Source organism: Carassius gibelio, chromosome A9 (genome assembly GCF_023724105.1).
Source record: "Carassius gibelio isolate Cgi1373 ecotype wild population from Czech Republic chromosome A9, carGib1.2-hapl.c, whole genome shotgun sequence".
Classification (NCBI taxonomy): domain Eukaryota; kingdom Metazoa; phylum Chordata; class Actinopteri; order Cypriniformes; family Cyprinidae; genus Carassius; species Carassius gibelio.
In genome coordinates this window covers 24,717,588-24,729,872 of record NC_068379.1, presented here as the reverse complement: position 1 = coordinate 24,729,872, position 12,285 = coordinate 24,717,588, and the positions used below count along the sequence as shown (strand labels likewise).

The following is a 12,285-nucleotide window of genomic DNA, read 5'->3' as shown; positions in this document are numbered from 1 at the left end:
AGGACGGCTGTACATCAGTGAACCTGCACATAAAGCCCCGGCTGTCACGGGACGGGATGGGCTGTGTAATGCCATTGAGTCCTCTCTCTGGTATAATGGGAATATAAGCTGCGATTGGCTTGAGGTGTTGAAGCAGCGCCACCTACGCAGTCCTATCTGCTGCTATTCAGCCATCATTTCATCCTGACACTAATCTGCACAGAAACAGGCCAGTGCCAATCACTTAAGAGCCAGAGCCACCGGTACAGGCCTCATCATATTCTACCATCTTAAAATTAGGTCTAAAACAGTGTTTGGTGAACAATTCTTCATCAGTGTTAAACATGGAGTCTCTGATGGTTAAAGAAGACTTTGCGGTCTTCACTTTAAAGAGATCTTGACACAGAAGCTTATGCAACCTATTGCACGTGGGAGCAGGGATTTGAGGCACAAAACTAGATTTAGATAATCTTATATAGCACTTCCTACACACTGAATCCATATTTCTGTGGCCAGCGCTGACCCGACACTCGCTGCATAAACCAGAAATATGTGCTGCCTGTTCATCTCAGAAACACACACTTCTTATCATCATCCGGCTCAAGAACGAGCTCTAAACCAATGATCGATTAATCACTAGTGACGATCACTGTCACCATTCACCTTCATCTGACTTGATTTCCATATCTTCTTTTGTGTTTAACAGAAGAAAGAAAGTCATGAGGGAGAGTGACTGCTGATCTGAAGGTGAACGACTGATTTAATTTCTATTGCACTATGAGTAACAACACTACACTTATATACTTATATAATTTAAGCTGTTAAAGTATATCAAGCACTTATCCGAAAATACACACACAGTAAAAGACCAAACACAAAACTAGAAAGCTAAATAAATCCAGATGAAGTCTGTTCAAACACGAGGTGAATCACATGCTCCCCATCAGGATGTGCTACAGCGCTGTAGATCTGGTTTAGTGTTTGGATCTCAGTGAAGCCTGACATCATATCACACCGCATGAGCGCCAAATCCTGTTAGCACATTCTGATGACTTATTATTTCCATAAGATGTGCTACCTGCATTTTTAACACTCTTCACACTGTTATAGCACATCTGACAGCTTCTCTCGGGTCTCATGACACGTGTCACCCGCGTTTAGCTGCAGGTCACACACATGTTCAGAGTCTCTCTGCGGTTTCTTCCAGTGTCCTGTATCTGCTGCTGCTAAATACTAAATATTACTATTATATATATATTCTTCTGACTACCAGAAAAAAAAGTTACATTCAATATATATTTTTTTCATGTCATTAAATTCAATTTAAACCGGCCAATGACGCTCAATCACTCGATGAAGGGGCGGAGCCACCCGCTATATAGCACGGCACCCACCGTCATCACCTCTGAATCTCTCGACTGTTTGAATGGGTGTGAAACTCTGAGCATTACCATACAGCAGTGCACACAGTGCCTTGTTGTCTCCTTTCAGGGAACTGAGGTTACGTAGTCCACCAGACCTGGTTGAAACCACCCTGATCACCAGGGGGCGTGGCCAGGTGCAGAAACATCACTCCACAGACAGAACTAGTGGTGCGAATGACAGAATCTCCAGGTTGTAAAATCTGGTGAAGGTGTCATGTGAAGAAGACCATGCTGCTGCCAGACAAATATCCACAAGCCATTGTTCTCGTGGAATGGGTGGGTACCCACCGTAGACAGCCCTGATTTTTAAAAGCATACACCAATGCGATCGCTTCCACAATCCAATGAGACAGCCATTGTTTTCACACTGGGAATAGCGGATGCGTCGCTGGCTCTGAATTCTGAGGAGCAAATTACTGACGTGTAATGATCTTTGCTCTAACGACATATAAATAACTTTAGGCACATACCAGCATCTCGGCTGCAGTCTAACCGTACAGTCATCCTTACAGAAGTCCATGCATGCAGCACTCGTAGACAGAGCATGTAAGTTGCCCACCCTCTTACCACATGCCAAAGCCATTGAGAGTGCCATCTTGAACAAGAGACCTTCAACTCTTCTGAAAGTAAAGTGGACAGGTCCCACACTGGCACCATATTAGGGTGAAAAGGATACAACCCCTGTGTTCCTCTTAAAAAGACCATCATCAAATGATGCCTATCGACAGAGCGATCACTGAAAGGTAAATGGAAGACTGATAGAGCAGCCATTTACACTTTTAGAGCAGATGGCGTGCGTCCAGAGTCCAAGCAGTTCTGCAGAAACAATAGAATAACAAACACATCACACCGGCTGGGTCCTCATCCCTCATCATGAACCATGAAGAGAAAACTGTCCCTTTTAGACTAAACATGCATCTGGTAGATGGAGCTCTCGCTTCTGCAACTGAATCCAAGAATCACAGAGATACAGCATCTACTCTCCGCGCTGCAGGTGCCTAACATGCAGGATCCATAGTTTGGGTCTAGGATGCCACACCGAGCCCTTCACCTGAGATAACAGTGATGATTGATCTGCTGACCACTGCACATTGAGACTCCTGCTCGAACATCTTTGTGCTGAACCAGGTGGCTAGCGCCTGCATCCATCCACAGGTCACCAGGACAAGCACCTGTAGGACTGTGTTCGCTCTTGAGAGAGACTCGCTCTCATCGATTGTGAATCCATTTCCATTCCTCAGAATGTGATGGCTTGTGTGGAGCAGAGCTTGCTTTACTGCACACAGATCGTCAGTCCAAGACATTGTTCTAGATGTTCTAGAATCTGACATCTGTGGTTTTCCAGTGTACTGTGCAATAACAAACCATTAGTCCAGATAATTCAGGATGTGAATTGCATTCTGCTTGAGAGGGAGAGCACTGCACTCATACACTTCATAAAAGTACTCGGAACCAACACCAACATGAATGGAAGACCTTTGAATTGAAAGTTTGTGAAAAATGGGCTTGCAAATATTATTCTGTCTTCTCTAAAGTTACTGTAACGTCTCAGGCTTGTTTGCCAGAGGAGGGAGGGAAGCTTTCAAACTGGAACAAAAGCTGAAGTTCTGAACCTCCTTTTGTCGCCATCGCCGCCTCAATTTTACACGCCGCGTCAACTTTGTGTTTTCCACGCGTTTGATTTTGGACAAGGTTTGGCCCTCGAAAAGGGATTCAAAATAACAAGGCCTGCATCCTCCACAGACATGTGAAAATCTGTCCTCCGTCTCGAAGAGAGCTGCGGGGGGGTGGGGTGGGGGGAGAGAGGGAGAGAGAGAGAGAGAGAGAGGGAGAGAGAGAGAGGACGTGCTGAGCATCGCCATAGCAACAGGAGTAATGTTGCGAGCAGTAAAGCGTGTGTGTTTATGTGAACGCTCGGCGAGCAGACAGCGATCAAGCTGTGAACGCTCTCCCACGGCACCGATCGCACGGAGAGCAGAGCCAGCCGAGCCACAAGCTGTCTCTCGCTCGCAGCCGCGGAGGAAAACTGAGAGAGATCTGCAGAGACAGTGTTCCTGCTGCTCAAACGGAGACAAGGTCATGGGTTCGAATCCCACAGAATGCACACACTGAGAAATGTGTACACTCAGAATAATATTTAGGCCTAAGTTTAACATTTATTTGAATTGCATATAAAAATGTCATGCAGGAACATGCAGTTTTATGAACTAATAATGTGATCCATATTTGTCACTCATAAATTAAAAGGTCAGATCTTCAGTGTTATTTTAGGATCACTGAGATACTGTTAAACTATGAAATGTTGCCTTGGCAACTAGCTGAAATATCATAGAAAACAAACTTATTTTATTTCAGTCAATGTTTAATTCATGTAACAAAAACACTGTGTGTTTGATTTAACTGAAATCACCATATTTTCAGAGTGCATGCATTCAGATTGCTTAGAATCAGCATAAACGTATTTTGGTTAAAGCATAAACATGGTTAAAATATGACTAGATGTAACAAGCAATATTTCATTTGTTGAAATGCATGAGATGGAAAGAAAGTGGATTTATGATAAATATATGAATATGGTTATTGATTATTTAAAACACATTCATTACTCGTTATTTATTTATTAGTGTATTAGTACTACAACAAAAATCTTGTATGACTTATAATGCATTTTTGTTTGTTTATATTAAACCTTTGAAATTCAAATGGAGATTATATGCGTTTCAAATACATAAATCTTTGAGTGCAACTTATTTTGAAACATAGAATACATTTATTTTATAAATAAAGTAGGTTAAGAATAAATTGCTGCAAACTCTATACTCTATAAGGTTCTGAAAATAGTAGCAAAGTGATTGTAAAAAACTGTAAATATAAATGTAAAGTACTGAGGGTTGAAGACATCATCATCTCTATCAGCTGAATCTGATCTGGAGCAGTTTCTCAAACTAACGTCCCGTGTATTAACGCTCTAACGTCAGTGTCGTTTACAGCCTTAATGCAATTAAAGCACCGCGAGCAGCACAAAGCGCTAATGAGGCAATGATCATGAAACGAGAACAACAGCCTAATAATGTTCAGACATTTTATTTTCATCAAGTCTGAATTGGAAATTCTTACATTGGTTCAACATTTAGATCCTGGTCAGGAGCATGAGATCGACACAAGCAGACTCTTCCTTGATTCTACACAGACTGACAGTGCCTCATCAGACAGACGTCTACATGACTGTCATTAGCAGAAACCCTCTGACGCTCGAGCAGAAGCACAGGCAGAGCTCTGCGATGTCTCACATCACCTCTGATGGGAACACTAACAGATATCATGATGCATCCATCCGGACTTTACTCTCTGCTGCTGGTGATGCGTAACCAGAGAGTGTGTGTGTGTGTGTGTGTGTGTGTGTGTGAGAGTGTGTGTGTGTGTGTGTGTGTGTGTGAGAGAGAGAGAGTATGTGTGTGTGTGAGAGAGAGAGAGTGCGTGTGTGTGTGTGTGTGTGTGTGAGAGAGTGCGTGTGTGTGTGTGAGAGAGACAGAGAGAGTGTGTGAGTGTGTGTGAGAGAGAGAGAGAGAGTGTGTGAGTGTGTGCATGAGTGAGTGTGTGTGCATGAGTAAGTGTTAGTGTGTGAGTGTGTGTGTGTGTGTGTTTGTGTGATGATGTTTCCTAAGGCAAAGTGCTGTAAACTCAATCTAGAGCTGCTCTCATCAAGCACACAGTAGGGAACAGATATTATTAGCATGTGTGAAACCCAACAGATATAAACCCATTTCAGAGGTGATGAGACCCTCAGAGCGCCGATCCAGAAATCATTTCCTGTGATTACATGTGAAGCGTTCTGACTCAAAAGACTCGTCTGCATTATTTCCTGAAGCCTGTGTCCCGTGTAACCTGCGCTCGTCTCTCGCTCAGAAGCAGCAGGTGTCGGAGGAGAAGGCCCCGGCGAGTCTGAACTCGTCTGGTCAGCACACAGAAGGAGTACGGTGCGGGCCGCGGCACACAGGTGCGCAGGAGAACCTCCCGTCCAGCAGGGGGCAGGAAATCTGGAACCGCTTTCCTGACGCCCATCTATAAATTGTACAGTATTTATACACAACAGTACAGCTACTGCTTTTAAAAAATGACTTTGATTAATGAGATTCATTACAGAGAATCATGAGTTAGGAGTGGAAATGTATTTAATTATCATGATGAAAATAAATATACAATAATACTAATGGTTCCATAAGCTTGAACTTATTTAAGCATCCTATGACGTCTTCATTTTTTCTGTGTTGGTTTTGGGTTGAAATCCAAGTGTGAGATTCATCCCTAAAGAGGAAACGGTAAAAATGTGCAAAACAATAAGGTTCTTCAACATAACGTTCAGTCTAAAGTTAAAAAAAAATCAGAAAAGTATTATTTCATTAATCTCATTGATCATTGGTGCATGTTTTGGATGTGCTCGGGTCACGGCACCACTTTTTCTGTTCATCAGAGTGAAAACAGTGAAAACATCCAAACATGATCAATCAGAGCAAATCTGATCAATGCAAGCACATTCCCACAAACACATGCAACAAAAGCAGCCGCTGTCTCTCTCTCTTTTCTCTTTCTTCCAGGAAATCTCACCTCATTTGAATCCCTGATTTCACTTGCGTTACATAGGGATGCTTGGGATAATTATTGCCTTTCTATTTGCAGCCTGGCAACACACAGGCTATAATTTAGTCCTCACACACGCAGACGGTAATTGAGGAAGATTTCCAGGCAAACAAACTCCATTTCAAACAGTTCTGACTTAAAGCAAACTTGTGAGAGCAGATCTCGTCTGTGAGCATCTGAAGCTCAGGCCAAGCACCTCACATTTCACTGCTCATATCACATTATCAGCCTGTTTAACTGTAAATAGAATTACACCTTACTCTGGGACCATTAAACACAAGTGCATCCTGGGAATGCCGACGATACACATGGAAGAGAATAACACTAACAGGGTAAATTAGGGAAAAACATACAGAAAAAATATTGCATTAAATTTAGCGTAAAAAATTTCAATTGAAATCTATCAATCTGATCTGGAAAGTTCTCTATGAGATTGAGAGGCTACTAGTTAGCACACTGATGAGTGGTCATGTACTAGTTCTACTAACTAAAAGCCTAAGTAACTCAAACACGCTGTTTAACCTCAGACTCAGATTTATACAAATCACTCTTTAGCGTGTTTAATTACATCTGTGTCACATTAAAGCTCTAAATGAAACTAAGACATCTGCCGCATTTCATTAATTTAGTTAATTATGACAAACTGCAAAAACATCTCCAGCAGATTTTTAAATGTATTTTTAAAGCGGTGGCTCGTCCTGCTGTTAAAGTCTTCATGATACACATTAGGCAGCGTCTCTGTTAATCAGGTTCATTTTTGGAAAAAAATGATTATTGAAATGATTCATGTCTTTAACGCAGCGTCCGGTCCGGTCCGGTCCGTCATCTTACACTGATCATCATGACTGTGTGATGAAGTCTGTCAGGATTCAACATATGAGCACAAAACATAAATCACCCTCTTATATTTATATCATATGATATAGTTTAGTGACATCACACCAGCAAGAGTTTTCCCCGAGATCTGCACGACTGCAAATGAGATTCTGCTTTACAACAGTTCAATAAACCAGAAGCTCATGTTGTGTCACATTCTGGAGGAAGTGTTGCCTTTTTTGATCAACTTCACAAATGAAAATAGTTCAATCAAAGCCACAGCAGAACTGCTGAGTGGAGATTTGTTACTGAATGAATCCATGATTCAGTGACTCATTCAGAAAGACGGTTCTTTGTTTGAGCATGAATCAGACACCTACTAGTGCTTTTAGTTTCATATTTAGAGTATCATCTCATGTTTTTAAAATATGAAATTATTTTAATATTAATTAAACCACATTAACTCCCTTTTATCATAAATTATGAAATGTTGACTCAAAGTATTTTTTATCTAAAGCTACCTTTTGTTTTGTCTAATCAATGTATTTCTCATCTTAAATGATCTTTTCTCCACCCAACATCAGATGCGATCAATCTGCAGGTGATTTGATTAAAAACATTAATCGCTTGACCTAGATAAAACATGAAACCCTTCATCAGTAGGATGTGTGTGTGTGAGAGAATGTGAGTGTGTGTGTGCGTGTGTGTGTGTGTGTGTGTGTGTGTGAGAATGTGAGTGTGTGTGTGTGTGTGTGTGTGTGTGTGTTGGTTTACCTGCTGAGAGCTGACGAACATCTTATGGATGATGGTTCCAGCAGGTCCTCGTCCGGCTCCGATCACGGAGACCTCGGCTCCTCCAGCAGACAGCTGACAAACCTGACCGATGACAGACAGGAAGAGCGTTATCACATCAGACAGACATACAGGAAGAGATGAGATGAAGAAAGAGAAACTTTATCATGTTCATGTCCATATGTGTGACAGAAGAAACCAGAAATGTAACCATAAAGAAAACTACTCTGTGTGTGTCAAGTCAGCCTGTTCAACACACACACTCTCTCTCTCTCTCTCTCTCTCTCTCACACACACACACACACACACACTCTCTCTCTCTCTCACACACACACACACACATACACACACGTGAAGTGTCTGTGGTCCTGAGGGCAGCTCTGGGTCTGGTCTTAATGAGGCCGGTGTGTCTCTCCGGAGCAGCTCCTGGGAACTAACGAGGAGCAGGAGATTCTCTGACATGCCCTTCCCACTCCTGTCCGACACACACACACACACACACACAAACACACACACACACTGTCCGATACACACACACACACAGATTCAGCGTGTTCATCTTCAAACACTGAGATCAACACATTTACTTCCAAACCGTGTGTGTTTCTGTGGTCTGAAGAACACTACAGAAGAAGAGCGCTGGGAACCAAACAACACTGAACGACAGAACCTCTCTTTATGTTCACAAGAGAGTCATACAGGTTTAGAACAAGAAGGGAAAAAATATTTTAATTTCTGGCTGAATTATTGTTTTTGGTCAGAGATCGTGACATGATGCTGAAAAACTCTTCTGACAGTTTTTGGAACAGGAAAACTTCACTAACATTAGAAGTCACAGAATAATCATACATTCACATTTATGCATCTGGAAGACGCTTTCATCAAAAGCAAGCATCACGAGCGATGACGGCCTCCTCCGCGCTCATCTGAACGATAAGGTCCTGGAACACAGACGCGAGCGCCGGGGTCAGTACACGCTCTGACTCTCACCTCCAGCTTCTTCAGGTCAGGGCTGGGGTGAAGCAGCAGTTTGCTGTCGTGAGCGGTGACCTGCTGCAGAGCTCTATGCAGCGACACGATGTCTTCAGACTCCTCTGGAGGAGAGATCAGGTTTACAGCAGCAGAGACGTCACACACACACACACACACACACACACACACACACACACACAACACACACACACCACACACACACACACACATTATTAGCTCATTATTATCTCATGTGGACTGACCCACACCACACCAGAGACTGAATTAAAAGACAAAACTAGGTTTTCTTTGAATCATCTTTTTGGTCGATTGTTCCCAAATGTCCCTAAAAGAAGGTTTTGTCAGATGTAGTTCACTCTGAAGATGAATCTATGTGCAAACTAAAGCTAACAAACACACATTGACACTCAATGTGAACTTGTTAAAATTACAAATGACCTGCTTCTTGCGTCAGATCAAGGCTGCATCTCATTTCTAGTCTTACTTGATCTTAGTGCTGCGTTCGACACCATAGATCATGACATACTCATAGATCGATTACAAAACTATACAGGTATTCAAGGGCAGGCTCTAAGATGGTTTAGATCCTACCTGTCCGATCGCTACCATTGTGTTTACTTAAATGGGGTGTCATCTCATTTATCATCAGTAAAATATGGAGTGCCACAAGGATCCGTCCTAGGTCCCTTTCTATTTTCAATATACATGTTGCCCCTTGGTAATATTATTAGAAAATACGGAATTAGCTTCCACTATTATGCTGATGATACTCAGCTGTATATCTCAACGAGACCAGATGAAACTTCCCAATTATCTAAGCTAACAGAGTGTGTTAAAAATGTAAAAGATTGGATGACCAATAATTTTCTCCAATTAAATTCGAATAAGACAGAGACATTAATTATTGGACCAAAAAACACTACACAGAATCTTGTAGATTACAATCTGCAACTAGACGGATGTACTGTTACTTCCTCTACAGTCAGAAATCTGGGTGTTATATTAGACAGCAATTTGTCTTTTGAAAATCATATTTCCAATGTTACAAAAACTGCATTCTTCCATCTTAGAAACATTGCCAAGCTACGAAACATGTTATCTGTTTCTGATGCAGAAAAGCTAGTTCATGCATTCATGACCTCTAGACTGGACTATTGTAATGCACTTCTAGGTGGTTGTCCTGCTTCTTCAATAAACAAGCTACAGGTCGTCCAAAACACAGCAGCTAGAGTCCTTACCAGGTCAAGAAAATATGATCATATTACCCCAATTTTACAGTCTCTGCACTGGCTACCTATTAAGTTCCGTATCAGTTACAAATTATCATTACTTACCTATACCTTTTTTGTATATATATATATATATATATATATATATATTTTTTTTTACCTTGTTTAAAGCATTTTAATTGTTAAACTATTTAGACCGTTTCGGACTGTAAATGTAATTTCAAGTGATTTAACTGCTGAATTATTCTAATTTAACGCCCTCCAGCCGTGCGACCGCAGAACACACCGAGGACACGATACTGGAGCAAAACACAGCAGAGGAAATTAAATCAGCAAATGAATTCAGAGTAAATCCTGCAGCTTCCCCACGAGGACACGACAGACGGCTGAAGGACAGAAAGAGACGCGACCTTCACAGACGCCAGCGTTTACTGAACTCACTCTCAACCGGCCAAAGAGAGTCCCACAGCAACGACACCTCGTGTTTAACCTACTTCAGCAGAACTGAGCTCTGATTGGCTGCTCTGAAGGAAGCAGGGTGTGTGTGTGTGTGTGTGTGTGTGTGTGTGTGTGTGAGCAGATAAAGACAGAATGATCATGTTTGTGTGGCTGGACACTAGGGTTGTGTAGATGCCATCGTCCATCACCGATGACTGACAGACATCACGATGTTAAGCTCTCATGGTGACTTACCACACATTTGACAAGATATAATTGCTGCTGGAGCTCAGGATATGCAAATCATTCACTATTGTCCTATCAGACATTTCTCCTTACCATGTGTATGTGGAAAGTGAACTTCATGTACTGTAATGCAACATGCTACAGCTAGCAAGCAGCTAACCTTTAAGTGGCTCCACAGAGTGTGTTATTTGTTTCACGCTTCAGGCACACCCCTAACCCTGCCCCGCCCCCCGATGTCATGTATGTCTCACTGTAGACATCGCCCGTATGACATGAATGTGTGATATTAATCCAACACAAAACAAAAGTGTATCCGGCTCATTGTGTTCCTGGAAAGAGTCTGAATCCAGACTCAGGGTCCTGACCTTCTCGGCCTCTTTGGTGTCGTCTAACGGTCTCTTCTGTCTGTGGGCCGGTGTGGCTTTAGCCGTCTTCCAGGCCTACACTCACATGTTCCCCGGGATCTTCATCCGAACGCTCAGCTCGCCCCGTGTGACCGTCTGTCCCGCCTCATCCACCTCCTCCTCCACGTAATCTCTCGAAGAATACCAGCGCACAAAATCCTCCAGACAACAATCCTGGATTCACTGCCTGTGGAAACACACACACACACACACACACACACACACACACACACACACACACACACACACACACACACACTATTCTGGAGACAGTCTGTTTCCCTCAGAGATACATTCATAGAAGCCCCTGTCCCCAATCGTATCGTGATTCATTAAGCATCTCAACCATCTTGAATCGTCACATAATTTTTGCGATGATTGGAGAGTATCATTATATCCCTAATGTGCACTCAAACTCCCACACACACACACACACACACACACACACACACACACACACACTCAAACTCAAACACTTAAACACACACTTATGCACACTCAAAGTCATACATACCTAAACTCACATACTCATACACACACACACACACGCGCGCGCACACACACACACTCACACACTCAAACTCAAACACTTAAACACACACTTATGCACACTCAAACTCATACATACCTAAACTCACATACTCACACACACACACACACACACACACACACATAATAGTCTCCTGTTATTATGTAATTTCTGGTGTGTGTATTTATTCATTAGTGTGTGAGTTCTTACACAGTACACACTTCTTTTGTAAATTATCTTCAGACTCAAAGTTCCTCAGGATGAGCTTTCCATCAGTTGCTGAATCCTGAGCACTTTCATACTCCATAATTACTGAGAGACACACATCAGACATGATGATGATGAGTTTCAGCGAGTCTTACACACAGAAACACATTTGTTGTCAGATCTCGACTGTGTGCTGCTTCCGAACACGAGCCAATCCACAAAAACAGCACAAACCATGATTCACATGTCCAGCAGCCTCTCACAGCATCTGAGCAATCACGGGCTACAGCTCACTGAATCCTGTACAGCGGTCAGGATGAATCCTCCATTGCTCTGGAGAGTTTCCACAGGCCTGACGCACATCTGATGAACACAGTGAAGCTGTGGTGTTCCTGACTGATCTCTGAGAGCAGATCAACATCTCTGACGCCCGTCATCCAGCGGAGCGCCAGCAGATGTTAGGACACCCCATTCATCACACTGGGCTCTCTCAGCTCTCCACCCCGAGGGAGATGGTAATTAAAGCCCAAATGCCAAACGATGCTTGGCTAAGCACAATTACAGACAGCACCGCTGCTATATTTAGAGCC

The 12,285-nt window shown here is 42.6% G+C and overlaps 1 long non-coding RNA gene across 1 annotated transcript; it reads right to left on the bottom strand.

Moving 5' to 3' along the window:
- Positions 1–4,560: 4,560 nt before the first annotated feature.
- On the bottom strand, positions 4,561–11,212 carry LOC128020346 (uncharacterized). The gene is made up of 4 exons (XR_008185361.1): positions 10,921–11,212; positions 8,640–8,743; positions 7,632–7,733; positions 4,561–5,708 (listed from the first exon to the last, which is right to left on the bottom strand). It is a non-coding gene; the product is annotated as an uncharacterized LOC128020346 (long non-coding RNA).
- Positions 11,213–12,285: the final 1,073 nt, after the last annotated feature.